Source organism: Leptodactylus fuscus, chromosome 3 (assembly GCF_031893055.1).
Source record: "Leptodactylus fuscus isolate aLepFus1 chromosome 3, aLepFus1.hap2, whole genome shotgun sequence".
NCBI lineage: Eukaryota > Metazoa > Chordata > Amphibia > Anura > Leptodactylidae > Leptodactylus > Leptodactylus fuscus.
Genome location: NC_134267.1, coordinates 244013769 through 244031923, shown reverse-complemented (window position 1 = coordinate 244031923; position 18155 = coordinate 244013769). Strand labels below are relative to the sequence as shown.

Genomic DNA, 18155 nt, shown 5'->3' with positions numbered 1-18155 from the left:
TGTCACCGAGAACTGCAAGAGATCAAGTCTTCAACCCCCAAGCTCCAATCTGTGACATGTGGGAGGGGCACAGACGTCCACAGACGTGCTGTTCATCATCACTTTCATCACTTGTCACAACATAAGAGGAACAGAACTCTTGACTTGAGACACTTTTGTTTCTCAGCCGATCGCAATATGCCTAGACTGAGATGTCATCAGTGCGGGGAGGATGAGACCAATGCATGGGGGGGGGGGAATTGTCTGTTTATAAGAAAAGAGTGTAATGATGCAGCCTGTACTGCAGGAGAAACTGGAGGCAACATCCCACACTTAGGGTGGAAAACAGTGTGGACACAACCATCAGAAGATGATTACACAATAGGTTACGAGACATAAAGCTACACATGATCACTGACCTCACATCACTGCTCTCAAAGGCTGCACAGCAAGACAGCAATGGAGGCTGGAGAGGAGGTCTATCCTCTATAGTGATGTGTCCTGGAATGGAGGTCTATCCTCTATAGTGAGGAGTCCTGGAATGGAGGTCTATCCTCTATAGTGATGTGTCCTGGAATGGAGGTCTGTCCTCTATAGTGAGGAGTCCTGGAATGGAGGTCTATCCTCTATAGTGATGTGTCCTGGAATGGAGGTCTATCCTCTATAGTGATGTGTCCTGGAATGGAGGTCTATCCTCTATAGTGAGGAGTCCTGGAATGAGTGATGAGTTCCCCTTTTGTATTCAATATAATAATAGCCGAGGATTGGCCAAATGTAAAGGTGCAGGGTTTCCCATCAGGGGGCGCTCTTTCTCCATACTGAATACATCCAGGAGTTTTGGATATTTTGTTTCCATTCTTTTTATATCATTAACATGTCTATCCATCTCGAGATTTCCAGAAGTCAGAAAATTTTTCTTCTTGGTGTTACAATTTCATTGTTGAGGAATGTGTGAATATGCGTATAGTCTCTCCTTACCATGTGATGTCCGGGGGGGTCGGGGGTCTGTATATAATATATATATCTCCTCTTACCATGTGATGTCCGGGGGGGCCGGGGGTCTGTATATAATATATATATCTCCTCTTACCATGTGATGTCCGGGGGGGCCGGGGGTCTGTATATAATATATATGTCTCCTCTTACCATGTGATGTCCGGGGGGGCCGGGGGTCTGTATATAATATATATATCTCCTCTTACCATGTGATGTCCGGGGGGGCCGGGGGTCTGTATATAATATATATATATCTCCTCTTACCATGTGATGTCCGGGGGGGCCGGGGGTCCTCCATCATCACCTCCTTGTACCGATCCTCGTGTCCTTCTAAATACTCCCACTCCTCCATGGAGAAATAGACAGCGACATCCTGACACCTTATAGGAACCTGAAAACACAATGATACAGTCATCACCCCTCCCCCTCCAGTGCTGTTACTGGAGAATTTCCCAGCATTCCCAGCAGTGTCACCTCTCCAGTCAGCAGCTCCAGCATCTTGTTGGTGAGTTCTAGAATCTTCTGCTCATGTATCAGGGAGAGAGGGGGAGGGGCTGTGATGGGGCCCCGGCTCCTGCTCCCTCCTCCTCCTGGCTCTGTGATGGGGCCCCGGCTCCTGCTCCCTCCTCCTCCTGGCTCTATGATGGGGCCCCGGCTCCTGCTCCCTCCTCCTCCTGGCTCTGTGATGGGGCCCCGGCTCCTGCTCTCTCCTCCTCCTGGCTCTGTGATGGGGGCCACACAGTCCCCCGATGGATTCTTCACCAGTGAGTATTCCTGTGTATGGAGAGACAATAGATGATAGAAATGTAGTACAGACACCTCTCCGCTCAGCAGATACATGATAGAAATGTAGTACAGACACCTCTCCGCTCAGCAGATACATGATAGAAATGTAGTACAGATACCTCTCCGCTCAGCAGATAGATGATAGAAATGTAGTACAGATACCTCTCCACTCAGCAGATAGATGATAGAAATGTAGTACAGATACCTCTCCGCTCAGCAGATAGATGATAGAAATGTAGTACAGATACCTCTCCGCTCAGCAGATAGATGATAGAAATGTAGTACAGATACCTCTCCGCTCAGCAGATAGATGATAGAAATGTAGTACAGACACCTCTCCGCTCAGCAGATAGATGATAGAAATGTAGTACAGATACCTCTCCGCTCAGCAGATACATAATAGAAATGTAGTACAGATACCTCTCCGCTCAGCAGATAGATGATAGAAATGTAGTACAGATACCTCTCCACTCAGCAGATAGATGATAGAAATGTAGTACAGATACCTCTCCGCTCAGCAGATAGATGATAGAAATGTAGTACAGATACCTCTCCACTCAGCAGATAGATGATAGAAATGTAGTACAGATACCTCTCCGCTCAGCAGATAGATGATAGAAATGTAGTACAGATACCTCTCCGCTCAGCAGATAGATGATAGAAATGTAGTACAGATACCTCTCCGCTCAGCAGATAGATGATAGAAATGTAGTACAGTTACCTCTCCGCTCAGCAGATAGATGATAGAAATGTAGTACAGATACCTCTCCGCTCAGCAGATAGATTATAGAAATGTAGTACAGATACCTCTCCGCTCAGCAGATAGATGATAGAAATGTAGTACAGTTACCTCTCCGCTCAGCAGATACATGATAGAAATGTAGTACAGATACCTCTCCGCTCAGCAGATAGATGATAGAAATGTAGTACAGATACCTCTCCGCTCAGCAGATAGATGATAGAAATGTAGTACAGATACCTCTCCGCTCAGCAGATAGATGATAGAAATGTAGTACAGATACCTCTCCGCTCAGCAGATAGATGATCTCCAAGGTGAAGTCTAATATTCTTCTGGTGATCTCAGTCCTGTCCTTGTCCATCCTTGGTGGGTCATTCAGGAGAAGGAGGGTCTGGAGGAGAAGAGGAGGAAACTGGATGAGCTGGAGGATCTAGTAGTGCAGGAGAGAGGAGGGGCCCGAAATCCTCCAGGGGCCACATCATGTGTGACATACAGGAGCTCCTCACATGGATACAGGAGGATTCCCACAGACACCAGTGATGGGGCCCATTGTATGTGACTGCAGGATCATGGAACTAAGACTCTGTTCACACTTGGAGCAGTGATGTCATCTTACCTTCTAGCCGCAGTGTGAACGTGTCCTGAGAGCAGTCACTGCTGTATATACAGTATATATATATATCTATAGCCTGGGATAATGGCTGATAACAGAGAGAGCAGTCACTGCTGTATATACAGTATATATATATATCTATAGCCTGGGGTAATGGCTGATAACAGAGAGAGCAGCCACTGCTGTTTATACAGTATATATATATATATATATATCTATAGCCTGGGGTAATGGCTGATAACAGAGAGAGCAGTCACTGCTGTATATACAGTATATATATATATATATCTATAGCCTGGGGTAATGGCTGATAACAGAGAGAGCAGTCACTGCTGTATATACAGTATATATATATCTATAGCCTGGGGTAATGGCTGATAACAGAGAGAGCAGTCACTGCTGTATATACAGTATATATATATATCTATAGCCTGGGGTAATGGCTGATAACAGAGAGAGCAGTCACTGCTGTATATACAGTATATATATATATATCTATAGCCTGGGGTAATGGCTGATAACAGAGAGAGCAGTCACTGCTGTATATACAGTATATATATATCTATAGCCTGGGGTAATGGCTGATAACAGAGAGAGCAGTCACTGCTGTATATACAGTATATATATATATCTATAGCCTGGGGTAATGGCTGATAACAGAGAGAGCAAGACAACAGCACTGACCACCGAGCAGGAGCTGCAAGAGCTGAAGGACCTGTGATGATGTCACCGCTATCACGTGACCAGTACATGGGGGCGGAGATCAGGAGAAGGATGAAGGACCTGTGATGATGTCATGAGGGGGGGCGGAGTGTTTGTGCTTTTTGATGTCTGGAGTTGAAATGAAAACATTTTTTTGAGAGAAGTCCTCTCAAAATGAGCGAGTACTGCGGGGATCAGCCGATCCGAACAGCACGCTCCATAGAAATGAATGGATGCACCTGGTACTTCCACTTTGACGGCGGCCAGCTACTTAACCCCCCGCATGCCGGCTACGTCCATTCATTTCTATGCGAGCGTGCTGTTCGGATCAACTGATCCCAACACTACTCGCTCATCTCTAGTCCTCAGTAGTTGATTCCTTTTTTAATGGCTAACTTAAAAGTTTTTCGATGCCATATCGAGCTTTCGGGACTATAGAGGTCTCTTCATCAGGATGGTATAACACAATGTCTGGAGTTCAAATCAAATCAAATCAAAAAATGTTTTATTGGCACGTCCGAATAGGTATTTGGCATTGCCAAAGCTAGTAAAGTGTGTGTGTGTGTGGGGGGGGGGGAGTTGGGTTGGGTGGGTGGTGGGTATGGGGGGGGGGTTTGGGTTATAACAGTCCATGGAGTCTCATCTTCCTCTTCGTTGGTGACTGCTATATGGGGAGGTGGGGGTGGGGTGGGGCGGGTGTATTGGGATAAATATAACAGTCCGTGGAGTCTCGTCTTCCTCTTTGTTGGTGACTGCTATATGGGGAGGTGGGGGCGGGGCGGGTGTTTTGGGATAAATATAACAGTCCATGGAGTCTCATCTTCCTCTGGTTTGGTGACAGCTGGACACGTATTGGGCAGCGATCTCCACAGTGGCTTCTTCTTCTCCCAGTAGGATGTAGAGTTTCCTCTTCTCGTCTGCAGATATGAAGTCTGGGATGTGGGCAGAGAGTCTTTGGTAGTAGACGGCCCTCACAGCTGAGTATTTGGTGCAGTGTAGCAGGAAGTGGGTCTCGTCTTCTAGGACCCCCTGGTCACAGTGCTGGCACAGTCTCTTCTCCCGTGGCTTGTACGTCTGTCTGTATCGCCCCGTCTCTATCTCTAGGTTGTGGGCGCTCAGTCTGTACCGGCTCAGGGTCTGTCTGTGCTTGGGGTGGCGTATTCTCTCCAGGTAGGTGGCCATGGTGTAGTCTCTTTGTAGGGATTGGTACACGGTGAGTTTCTTGGAGTTATTTATTTCATTTCTCCATTCTTCAATGTACCGCTCTCTGTTTGCCTCTGTGGTCGCCTTTATTTCGGCCTTGGTTATCATCTGTTGGTGTTTTTGGTTTGGTGGTTGGCTGCTGTTTGGTTGGTGAATGTCTGGTTTGCTCAGGTGGCTTAGCCAGGCTTGGTGGTGGTAGGAGTCGGGCTTGCTCACCTGGATGTGTGCCTGGAAAGCTAGCGCCCTCTTCTGTATGGTGAGCCATAGGGGGAGTCTGCCTAGCTCTGCCCTGCAGGCCATGTTGGTGGTGTTGCGATGGACATGGAGCAGGTATTTGCAGAACTCCAGGTGGAAGTTCTCTGTTGGGCTGGAATCCCACTTTGACTGGTCTGGGTAGGTGGCTGGGCCCCAAACCTCGCTGCCATAGAGAAGGATCGGGGTGATGACTGCGTCAAATATCTTCAGCCAGACCCTCACCGGTGGTTTGAGGTGGTACAGTTGTCTTCTGATGGCGTAGAAGGTTCTGCAGGCTTTTGCTTTCAGGGTTTCTATTGCTGCTTTGAAGCTTCCTGATTGGCTGAGCTCCAGCCCCAGGTAGGTGTAGTTGTTGGTTTTCTCCAGTGTGGAGCCGTGGGGGGGGGAGTTGGGTTGGGTGGGTGGTGGGTATGGGGGGGGGGGGGGGGGTTCGGTTATAACAGTCCATGGAGTCTCATCTTCCTCTTCGTTGGTGACTGCTATATGGGGAGGTGGGGGTGGGGGTGGGTGGGGCGGGTGTTTTGGGATAAATATAACAGTCCATGGAGTCTCATCTTCCTCTTCGTTGGTGGCTGCTATATGGGGAGGTGGGGGTGGGGGTGGGTGGGGCGGGTGTTTTGGGATAAATATAACAGTCCGTGGAGTCTCATCTTCCTCTTATTTGGTGACAGCTGGACACGTATTGGGCAGCAATCTCCACAGTGGCCTCTTCTTCTCCCAGTAGGATGTAGAGTTTCCTCTTCTCGTCTGCAGATATGAAGTCTGGGATGTGGGCAGAGAGTCTTTGGTAGTAGACGGCCCTCACAGCTGAGTATTTGGTGCAGTGTAGCAGGAAGTGGGTCTCGTCTTCTAGGGCCCCCTGGTCACAGTGCTGGCACAGTCTCTTCTCCCGTGGCTTGTACGTCTGTCTGTATCGCCCCGTCTCTATCTCTAGGTTGTGGGCGCTCAGTCTGTATCGGCTCAGGGTCTGTCTGTGCTTGGGGTGGCTCCACACTGTTAGGTGTATATATATATATATATATATATATATATATACACAGAGGAATGGGTTGTTAGATGGAAAATAGATGGAGAACAGAACATGTAAATACACAGTATATAACCCATATATATCAGTCACAGGACAGTTCTCTGGGTTTGTGGCTTCTTTGATCAGTGACCTGGTGTCTAGTGGTTGTAAAACATCATAAAACCCTGGGCCTGATTTAACCCCTTTTGGAGAGTGTTAAGGGTCACCATAAGTTTAACCTCCCATATGCGGTGATCCTTTCTGTTCTTAAAATTCCCTCTCAGTACCGGGATCTTCATATCCTGGGCCATAGTATGATTTTCATTGCAGAAGTGTTCTGGCACAGGGAGGTCCATTCTTTGCTCTCTAATCGTATTTCTGTGTGAGTTCCTCCTCATCCTCAGTGACTGTCCTGTCTCACCTACATACAGGCCCCAGGACACTTAGTACACAATATCACATACACTACATTAGGTGGCTGCAGGTGAAGGAGCCCGGGATCTTGTAGTGTCGATCAGAGTTCGGGATCTTTATTTTATCCGTAGTCAGTATGTGCGGGCAGGTTTTGCACCTCTTCTGTCCACATGGAAATGTTCCTGTGTTAGTTGCAGGTGACAGTGAGCTGCTAATAACCATATTCCTGAGGTTTGGAGGCTGTCTGTAGCACAGGAGAGGGGGGTCTGGAAATATGGATGTTAGACGGTTGTCTTTTTGTAGTAGTGGATGTAATTTGCGTGTGATACCTCTCAGCGTCACCAGGTGGGGGTTATATGTGACAACCAGGGGCACCTGATTGTTTTCCTGTTTGGTATTGTATTTTAATAACTCCGATCTTGGTATTCTGGTGGCCCTGTTAATTTGGTTTTCAACTGTTCTTGGATGATAACCCTGCCTCAAGAATGTGTTTTTGAGGCCTCCAAGGTGTTCGTCTCTATCTGCAGGGTTTGAACATACTGTATGTGATGGTATCTGATGGCCTGGCTGTAGACAATGGAGTTCTTTATGTGTTTCGGATGAAAGCTATCCCATCTTAGGTAGGTTGGTCGGCCAATCGGCTTCCGATACAGCGATGTCTCCATTTTGTTGTCCTGTATCTTGATGACTGTGTCCAGGAAGTTTATTTCCGAGAAGGAGTGATTGAGCGTCAGGTTGATGGTGGGATGGAACTGGTGGAGTTGGTCATGGAAGGTTTTCAACTGTTGTTCAGACCCAGTCCAAATGATCAGGATATCGTCAATGAAACGGTAGTAGGCCCGAGGCCTGGTGGTGCAGGTGGATAGGAAGTCACTCTCAAGCTTGGCCATCCTGATGAAGGGACCTAGTAGTCCCAAAAGCTCAAAATGTCATCAAAAAATTTTTTAAGTTAGCCATTACAAAAGGTATCAACTACTGAGGACTTCTCTCAATTTTTTTTTTCATTTCATATCCACTGGCTAACACGGTACAAGGATATGATGTCTGGAGTGTGATAGTTACATAGTAGATGAGGTTGGATAGAGACATGAGTCCATCAAGTCCAGCCTATAACCCTACAATCCCTACAGTGATGATCCAGGAGAAGGCAAAAAACCCCATGAGGCTCCGGCCAATTGCCCCATTTCAGGGGAAAAAAATTCCTTCCCGACTCCAAACTGGCAGTCAGTATAAATTCCCTGGATCAACGTGTCCTTAAAATCTAGAGTCCATAACCTGTTATATTTTTCTCTTCAAGAAAGACCCCCAGGCCCTCTATGAACTTGTTTATTGAATCCGCCATCACCACTTCCTGGGGCAGAGAGTTCCAGAGCCTCGCTGTTCTTACTGTGAAGAATCCCCTTCTATGTTTCTGGTGAAACCTTCTCTCCTCCAGACATAGAGGACGTCCTCTTGTCACTGTCACTGGTCTAGGTGTAGAAGACGTCCCCTTGTCACTGGTCTAGGTGTAGAGGATGTCCCCTTGTCACTGTCACCAGTCTAGGTGTAGAGGATGTCCCCTTGTCACTGGTCTAGGTGTAGAGAGTGTCCCCTTGTCACTGTCTACAGTCTAGGTGTAGAGGATGTCCCCTTGTCACTGGTCTAGGTGTAGAGGACGTCCCCTTGTCACTGTCACTGGTCTAGGTGTAGAGGACGTCCCCTTGTCACTGTCAACAGTCTAGGTGTAGAGGATGTCCCCTTGTCACTGTCACTGGTCTAGGTGTAGAGGACGTCCTCTTGTCACTGGTCTAGGTGTAGAGGATGTCCCCTTGTCACTGTCACCAGTCTAGGTGTAGAGGATGTCCCCTTGCCACTGGTCTAGGTGTAGAGAGTGTCCCCTTGTCACTGTCTACAGTCTAGGTGTAGAGGATGTCCCCTTGTCACTGGTCTAGGTGTAGAGGATGTGCCCTTGTCACCGGTCTAGGTGTAGAGGATGTCCCCTTTTCACTGTCACCGGTCTAGGTGTAGAGGACATCCCCTTGTCACTGTCACTGGTCTAGGTGTAGAGGGTGTCCTCTTGTCACTGTCACCGGTCTAGATGTAGAGGGCGTCCCCTTGTCACTGTCACCGGTCTAGATGTAGAGGACGTCCCCTTGTCACTGTCACTGGTTTAGGTGTAGAGGACATCCCCTTGTCACTGTCACTGGTCTAGGTGTAGAGGACGTCCTCTTGTCACTGGTCTAGGTGTAGAGGATGTCCTCTTGTCACTGTCAACAGTCGAGGTGTAGAGGATGTCCCCTTGTCACTGGTCTAGGTGTAGAGAGTGTCCCCTTGTCACTGTCTACAGTCTAGGTGTAGAGGATGTCCCCTTGTCACTGGTCTAGGTGTAGAGGACGTCCCCTTGTCACTGTCACCGGTCTAGGTGTAGAGGACATCCCCTTGTCACTGTCACTGGTCTAGGTGTAGAGGGTGTCCTCTTGTCACTGTCACCGGTCTAGGTGTAGAGGACGTCCCCTTGTCACTGTCACTGGTCTAGGTGTAGAGGACGTCCTCTTGTCACTGTCACCGGTCTAGGTGTAGAGGGCGTCCCATTGTCACTGTCACCGGTCTAGATGTAGAGGACGTCCTCTTGTCACTGTCACCGGTCTAGGTGTAAAGGACGTTCCCTTGTTACTGTCACCGGTCTAGGTGTAGAGGACGTCCCCTTGTCACTGTCACTGGTCTAGGTGTAGAGGATGTCCCCTTGTCACTGTCACTAGTCTAGGTGTAGAGGACGTCCCCTTCTCACTGTCACCGGTCTAGGTGTAGAGGACGTCCCCTTGTCACTGTCACTGGTCTAGGTGTAGAGGACGTCCCCTTGTCACTGTCACCAGTCTAGGTGTAGAGGATGTCCCCTTGTCACTGTCAATGGTCTAGGTGTAGAGGATGTCCCCTTGTCACTGTCACCAGTCTAGGTGTAGAGGATGTCCCCTTGTCACTGGTCTAGGTGTAGAGAGTGTCCCCTTGTCACTGTCTACAGTCTAGGTGTAGAGGATGTCCCCTTGTCACTGGTCTAGGTGTAGAGAGTGTCCCCTTGTCACTGTCTACAGTCTAGGTGTAGAGGATGTCCCCTTGTCACTGGTCTAGGTGTAGAGGATGTCCCCTTGTCACTGGTCTAGGTGTAGAGGATGTCCCCTTGTCACTGGTCTAGGTGTAGAGGATGTCCCCTTGTCACCGGTCTAGGTGTAGAGGATGTCCCCTTGTCACTGTCACTGGTCTAAGTGTAGAGGACATCCCCTTGTCACTGTCACTGGTCTAGGTGTAGAGGGTGTCCTCTTGTCACTGTCACCGGTCTAGGTGTAGAGGGCGTCCCCTTATCACTGTCACTGGTCTAGGTGTAGAGGACATCCCCTTGTCACTGTCACTGGTCTAGGTGTAGAGGACGTCCTCTTGTCACTGGTCTAGGTGTAGAGGATGTCCTCTTGTCACTGTCACCAGTCTAGGTGTAGAGGATGTCCCCTTGTCACTGGTCTAGGTGTAGAGAGTGTCCCATTGTCACTGTCTACAGTCTAGGTGTAGAGGACGTCCCCTTGTCACTGTCACAGGTCTAGGTGTAGAGGACATCCCCTTGTCACTGTCACTGGTCTAGGTGTAGTGGACGTCCTTTTGTCACTGTCCCCGGCCTAGGTGTAGAAGACGTCCCCTTGTCACTGTCACTGGTCTAGGTGTAGAGGACGTCCCCTTGTCACTGTCACTGGTCTAGGTGTAGTGGACGTCCCCTTGTCACTGTCACTGGTCTAGGTGTAGAGGACGTGCCCTTGTCACTGGTCTAGGTGTAGAGGACGTCCTCTTGTCACTGTCACCTGTCTAGGTGTAGAGGATGTCCTCTTGTCACTGTCACTGGTCTAGGTGTAGAGGACGTCCCCTTGTCACTGTCACTGGTCTAGGTGTAGAGGACGTCCTCTTGTCACTGTCACCGGTCTAGGTGTAGAGGATGTCCCCTTGTCACTGTCACTGGTCTAGGTGTAGAGGATGTCCCCTTGTCACTGTCACTGGTCTAGGTGTAGAGGACGTCCTCTTGTCACTGTCACCGGTCTAGGTGTAGAGGATGTCCCCTTGTCACTGTCACTGGTCTAGGTGTAGAGGACGTCCTCTTGTCACTGGTCTAGGTGTAGAGGATGTCCTCTTGTCACTGTCACCAGTCTAGGTGTAGAGGATGTCCCCTTGTCACTGTCTACAGTCTAGGTGTAGAGGATATCCCCTTGTCACTGGTCTAGGTGTAGAGGATGTCCCCTTGTCACCGGTCTAGGTGTAGAGGATGTCCCCTTGTCACTGTCACTTGTCTAAGTGTAGAGGACATCCCCTTGTCACTGTCACTGGTCTAGGTGTAGAGGGTGTCCCCTTGTCACTGTCACCGGTCTAAGTGTAGAGGGCGTCCCCTTGTCACTGTCACTGGTCTAGATGTAGAGGACGTCCTCTTGTCACTGTCACCGGTCTAGGTGTAGAGGACGTCCCCTTGTCACTGTCACTGGTCTAGGTGTAGAGGACATCCCCTTGTCACTGTCACTGGTCTAGGTGTAGAGGACGTCCTCTTGTCACTGGTCTAGGTGTAGAGGATGTCCTCTTGTCACTGTCACCAGTCTAGGTGTAGAGAATGTCCCCTTGTCACGGGTCTAGGTGTAGAGAGTGTCCCCTTGTCACTGTCACCGGTCTAGGTGTAGAGGACGTCCCCTTGTCACTGTCACCGGTCTAGGTGTAGAGGACATCCCCTTGTCACTGTCACTGGTCTAGGTGTAGAGGGTGTCCTCTTGTCACTGTCACCGGTCTAGGTGTAGAGGATGTGCCCTTGTCACTGGTCTAGGTGTAGAGGACGTCCTCTTGTCACTGTCACTGGTCTAGGTGTAGAGGATGTGCCCTTGTCACTGGTCTAGGTGTAGAGGACGTCCTCTTGTCACTGTCACCTGTCTAGGTGTAGAGGATGTCCCCTTGTCACTGGTCTAGGTGTAGAGAGTGTCCCCTTGTCACTGTCTACAGTCTAGGTGTAGAGGATGTCCCCTTGTCACTGGTCTAGGTGTAGAGGATGTCCCCTTGTCACTGGTCTAGGTGTAGAGGATGTCCCCTTGTCACTGGTCTAGGTGTAGAGGATGTCCCCTTGTCACCGGTCTAGGTGTAGAGGATGTCCCCTTGTCACTGTCACTGGTCTAAGTGTAGAGGACATCCCCTTGTCACTGTCACTGGTCTAGGTGTAGAGGGTGTCCTCTTGTCACTGTCACCGGTCTAGGTGTAGAGGGCGTCCCCTTGTCACTGTCACTGGTCTAGGTGTAGAGGACATCCCCTTGTCACTGTCACTGGTCTAGGTGTAGAGGACGTCCTCTTGTCACTGGTCTAGGTGTAGAGGATGTCCTCTTGTCACTGTCTACAGTCTAGGTGTAGAGGACGTCCCCTTGTCACTGTCACCGGTCTAGGTGTAGAGGACATCCCCTTGTCACTGTCACTGGTCTAGGTGTAGAGGGTGTCCTCTTGTCACTGTCACCGGTCTAGGTGTAGAGGACGTCCTTTTGTCACTGTCCCCGGCCTAGGTGTAGAAGACGTCCCCTTGTCACTGTCACTGGTCTAGGTGTAGAGGACGTCCCCTTGTCACTGTCACTGGTCTAGGTGTAGTGGACGTCCCCTTGTCACTGTCACTGGTCTAGGTGTAGAGGACGTGCCCTTGTCACTGGTCTAGGTGTAGAGGACGTCCTCTTGTCACTGTCACCTGTCTAGGTGTAGAGGATGTCCTCTTGTCACTGTCACTGGTCTAGGTGTAGAGGACGTCCTCTTGTCACTGTCACCGGTCTAGGTGTAGAGGACGTCCCCTTGTCACTGTCACTGGTCTAGGTGTAGAGGACGTCCCCTTGTCACTGTCACTGGTCTAGGTGTAGAGGATGTCCTCTTGTCACTGTCACCGGTCTAGGTGTAGAAGACGTCCCCTTGTCACTGTCACTGGTCTAGGTGTAGAGGACGTCCTATTGTCACTGTCACCGGTCTAGGTGTAGAGGATGTCCCCTTGTCACTGTCACTGGTCTAGGTGTAGAGGATGTCCACTTGTCACTGGTCTAGGTGTAGAGGATGTCCTCTTGTCACTGTCACCAGTCTAGGTGTAGAGAATGTCCCCTTGTCACGGGTCTAGGTGTAGAGAGTGTCCCCTTGTCACTGTCACCGGTCTAGGTGTAGAGGACGTCCCCTTGTCACTGTCACCGGTCTAGGTGTAGAGGACATCCCCTTGTCACTGTCACTGGTCTAGGTGTAGAGGGTGTCCTCTTGTCACTGTCACCGGTCTAGGTGTAGAGGATGTGCCCTTGTCACTGGTCTAGGTGTAGAGGACGTCCTCTTGTCACTGTCACTGGTCTAGGTGTAGAGGATGTGCCCTTGTCACTGGTCTAGGTGTAGAGGACGTCCTCTTGTCACTGTCACCTGTCTAGGTGTAGAGGATGTCCCCTTGTCACTGTCACTGGTCTAGGTGTAGAGGATGTCCTCTTGTCACTGTCCCCGGTCTAGGTGTAGAGGACGTCCTCTTGTCACTGTCACCTGTCTAGGTGTAGAGGATGTCCTCTTCTCACTGTCACTGGTCTAGGTGTAGAGGATGTCCTCTTGTCACTGTCCCCGGTCTAGGTGTAGAGGACGTCCCCTTGTCACTGTCACTGGTCTAGGTGTAGAGGACGTCCTCTTGTCACTGTCACCGGTCTAGGTGTAGAGGACGTCCCCTTGTCACTGTCACTGGTCTAGGTGTAGAGGACGTCCTCTTGTCACTGTCACCGGTCTAGGTGTAGAGGACGTCCCCTTGTCACTGTCACTGGTCTAGGTGTAGAGGATGTCCCCTTGTCACTGTCACCAGTCTAGGTGTAGAGGATGTCCCCTTGTCACTGGTCTAGGTGTAGAGAGTGTCCCCTTGTCACTGTCTACAGTCTAGGTGTAGAGGATGTCCCCTTGTCACTGTCACTGGTCTAGGTGTAGAGGATGTCCCCTTGTCACTGTCACTGGTCTAGGTGTAGAGGACGTCCTCTTGTCACTGGTCTAGGTGCAGAGGATGTCCCCTTGTCACTGTCACCAGTCTAGTTGTAGAGGATGTCCCCTTGTCACTGGTCTAGGTGTAGAGAGTGTCCCCTTGTCACTGTCCACAGTCTAGGCGTAGAGGATGTCCCCTTGTCACTGGTCTAGGTGTAGAGGATGTCCCCTTGTCACCGGTCTAGGTGTAAAGGATGTCCCCTTGTCACTGTCACCGGTCTAGGTGTAGAGGACGTCCCCTTGTCACTGTCACTGGTCTAGGTGTAGAGGACGTCCTCTTGTCACTGTTCCCGGTCTAGGTGTAGAGGACGTCCCCTTGTCACTGTCACTGGTCTAGGTGTAGAGGACGTCCCCTTGTCACTGTCACTGGTCTAGGTGCAGAGGGTGTCCTCTTGTCACTGTCACCGGTCTAGATGTAGAGGGCGTCCCCTTGTCACTGTCACCGGTCTAGATGTAGAGGACGTCCCCTTGTCACTGTCACTGGTCTAGGTGTAGAGGACATCCCCTTGTCACTGTCACTGGTCTAGGTGTAGAGGACGTCCTCTTGTCACTGGTCTAGGTGTAGAGGATGTCCTCTTGTCACTGTCACCAGTAGAGGTGTAGAGGATGTCCCCTTGTCACTGGTCTAGGTGTAGAGAGTTTCCCCTTGTCACTGTCTACAGTCTAGGTGTAGAAGACGTCCCCTTGTCACTGTCACTGGTCTAGGTGTAGAGGGTGTCCTCTTGTCACTGTCACCGGTCTAGGTGTAGAGGACGTCCCCTTGTCACTGGTCTAGGTGTAGAGGATGTCCTCTTGTCACTGTCACTGGTCTAGGTGTAGAGGACGTCCTCTTGTCACTGTCACCGGTCTAGGTGTAGAGGATGTCCCCTTGTCACTGTCACTGGTCTAGGTGTAGAGGACGTCCCCTTGTCACTGTCACTAGTCTAGGTGTAGAGGACATCCCCTTGTCACTGTCACCGGTCTAGGTGTAGAGGACGTCCCCTTGTCACTGTCACTGGTCTAGGTGTAGAGGACGTCCCGTTGTCACTGTCACCAGTCTAGGTGTAGAGGATGTCCCCTTGTCACTGTCACTGGTCTAGGTGTAGAGGATGTCCCCTTGTCACTGTCACCAGTCTAGGTGTAGAGGATGTCCCCTTGTCACTGGTCTAGGTGTAGAGAGTGTCCCCTTGTCACTGTCTACAGTCTAGGTGTAGAGGATGTCCCCTTGTCACTGGTCTAGGTGTAGAGAGTGTCCCCTTGTCACTGTCTACAGTCTAGGTGTAGAGGATGTCCCCTTGTCACTGGTCTAGGTGTAGAGGATGTCCCCTTGTCACTGGTCTAGGTGTAGAGGATGTCCCCTTGTCACTGGTCTAGGTGTAGAGGATGTCCCCTTGTCACCGGTCTAGGTGTAGAGGATGTCCCCTTGTCACTGTCACTGGTCTAAGTGTAGAGGACATCCCCTTGTCACTGTCACTGGTCTAGGTGTAGAGGGTGTCCTCTTGTCACTGTCACCGGTCTAGGTGTAGAGGGCGTCCCCTTGTCACTGTCACTGGTCTAGGTGTAGAGGACATCCCCTTGTCACTGTCACTGGTCTAGGTGTAGAGGACGTCCTCTTGTCACTGGTCTAGGTGTAGAGGATGTCCTCTTGTCACTGTCTACAGTCTAGGTGTAGAGGACGTCCCCTTGTCACTGTCACCGGTCTAGGTGTAGAGGACATCCCCTTGTCACTGTCACTGGTCTAGGTGTAGAGGGTGTCCTCTTGTCACTGTCACCGGTCTAGGTGTAGAGGACGTCCTTTTGTCACTGTCCCCGGCCTAGGTGTAGAAGACGTCCCCTTGTCACTGTCACTGGTCTAGGTGTAGAGGACGTCCCCTTGTCACTGTCACTGGTCTAGGTGTAGTGGACGTCCCCTTGTCACTGTCACTGGTCTAGGTGTAGAGGACGTGCCCTTGTCACTGGTCTAGGTGTAGAGGACGTCCTCTTGTCACTGTCACCTGTCTAGGTGTAGAGGATGTCCTCTTGTCACTGTCACTGGTCTAGGTGTAGAGGACGTCCTCTTGTCACTGTCACCGGTCTAGGTGTAGAGGACGTCCCCTTGTCACTGTCACTGGTCTAGGTGTAGAGGACGTCCCCTTGTCACTGTCACTGGTCTAGGTGTAGAGGATGTCCTCTTGTCACTGTCACCGGTCTAGGTGTAGAAGACGTCCCCTTGTCACTGTCACTGGTCTAGGTGTAGAGGACGTCCTATTGTCACTGTCACCGGTCTAGGTGTAGAGGATGTCCCCTTGTCACTGTCACTGGTCTAGGTGTAGAGGATGTCCACTTGTCACTGTCACTGGTCTAGGTGTAGAGGACGTCCTCTTGTCACTGTCACCGGTCTAGGTGTAGAGGACGTCCCCTTGTCACTGTCACTGGTCTAGGTGTAGAGGACGTCCTCTTGTCACTGTCCCCGGTCTAGGTGTAGAAGACGTCCCCTTGTCACTGTCACTGGTCTAGGTGTAAAGGACGTCCTATTGTCACTGTCACCGGTCTAGGTGTAGAGGATGTCCCCTTGTCACTGTCACTGGTCTAGGTGTAGAGGATGTCCCCTTGTCACTGTCACTGGTCTAGGTGTAGAGGACGTCCTCTTGTCACTGTCACCGGTCTAGGTGTAGAGGATGTCCCCTTGTCACTGTCACTGGTCTAGGTGTAGAGGACGTCCTCTTGTCACTGGTCTAGGTGTAGAGGATGTCCTCTTGTCACTGTCACCAGTCTAGGTGTAGAGGATGTCCCCTTGTCACTGGTCTAGGTGTAGAGAGTGTCCCCTTGTCACTGTCTACAGTCTAGGTGTAGAGGATGTCCCCTTGTCACTGGTCTAGGTGTAGAGAGTGTCCCCTTGTCACTGTCTACAGTCTAGGTGTAGAGGATGTCCCCTTGTCACTGGTCTAGGTGTAGAGGATGTCCCCTTGTCACTGGTCTAGGTGTAGAGGATGTCCCCTTGTCACTGGTCTAGGTGTAGAGGATGTCCCCTTGTCACCGGTCTAGGTGTAGAGGATGTCCCCTTGTCACTGTCACTGGTCTAAGTGTAGAGGACATCCCCTTGTCACTGTCACTGGTCTAGGTGTAGAGGGTGTCCTCTTGTCACTGTCACCGGTCTAGGTGTAGAGGGCGTCCCCTTGTCACTGTCACTGGTCTAGGTGTAGAGGACATCCCCTTGTCACTGTCACTGGTCTAGGTGTAGAGGACGTCCTCTTGTCACTGGTCTAGGTGTAGAGGATGTCCTCTTGTCACTGTCTACAGTCTAGGTGTAGAGGACGTCCCCTTGTCACTGTCACCGGTCTAGGTGTAGAGGACATCCCCTTGTCACTGTCACTGGTCTAGGTGTAGAGGGTGTCCTCTTGTCACTGTCACCGGTCTAGGTGTAGAGGACGTCCTTTTGTCACTGTCCCCGGCCTAGGTGTAGAAGACGTCCCCTTGTCACTGTCACTGGTCTAGGTGTAGAGGACGTCCCCTTGTCACTGTCACTGGTCTAGGTGTAGTGGACGTCCCCTTGTCACTGTCACTGGTCTAGGTGTAGAGGACGTGCCCTTGTCACTGGTCTAGGTGTAGAGGACGTCCTCTTGTCACTGTCACCTGTCTAGGTGTAGAGGATGTCCTCTTGTCACTGTCACTGGTCTAGGTGTAGAGGACGTCCTCTTGTCACTGTCACCGGTCTAGGTGTAGAGGACGTCCCCTTGTCACTGTCACTGGTCTAGGTGTAGAGGACGTCCCCTTGTCACTGTCACTGGTCTAGGTGTAGAGGATGTCCTCTTGTCACTGTCACCGGTCTAGGTGTAGAAGACGTCCCCTTGTCACTGTCACTGGTCTAGGTGTAGAGGACGTCCTATTGTCACTGTCACCGGTCTAGGTGTAGAGGATGTCCCCTTGTCACTGTCACTGGTCTAGGTGTAGAGGATGTCCACTTGTCACTGTCACTGGTCTAGGTGTAGAGGACGTCCTCTTGTCACTGTCACCGGTCTAGGTGTAGAGGACGTCCCCTTGTCACTGTCACTGGTCTAGGTGTAGAGGACGTCCTCTTGTCACTGTCCCCGGTCTAGGTGTAGAAGACGTCCCCTTGTCACTGTCACTGGTCTAGGTGTAAAGGACGTCCTATTGTCACTGTCACCGGTCTAGGTGTAGAGGATGTCCCCTTGTCACTGTCACTGGTCTAGGTGTAGAGGATGTCCCCTTGTCACTGTCACTGGTCTAGGTGTAGAGGACGTCCTCTTGTCACTGTCACCGGTCTAGGTGTAGAGGATGTCCCCTTGTCACTGTCACTGGTCTAGGTGTAGAGGACGTCCTCTTGTCACTGGTCTAGGTGTAGAGGATGTCCTCTTGTCACTGTCACCAGTCTAGGTGTAGAGGATGTCCCCTTGTCACTGGTCTAGGTGTAGAGAGAGTCCCCTTGTCACTGTCTACAGTCTAGGTGTAGAGGATATCCCCTTGTCACCGGTCTAGGT

At 50.7% G+C, this 18155-nt stretch overlaps 1 protein-coding gene across 1 annotated transcript in view; it reads right to left on the bottom strand.

Moving 5' to 3' along the window:
• The window catches only part of LOC142198386 (uncharacterized), a 312925-nt gene that overhangs the window by 12209 nt on the left and 282561 nt on the right, over window positions 1-18155 (bottom strand). The window lies entirely within an intron of this gene.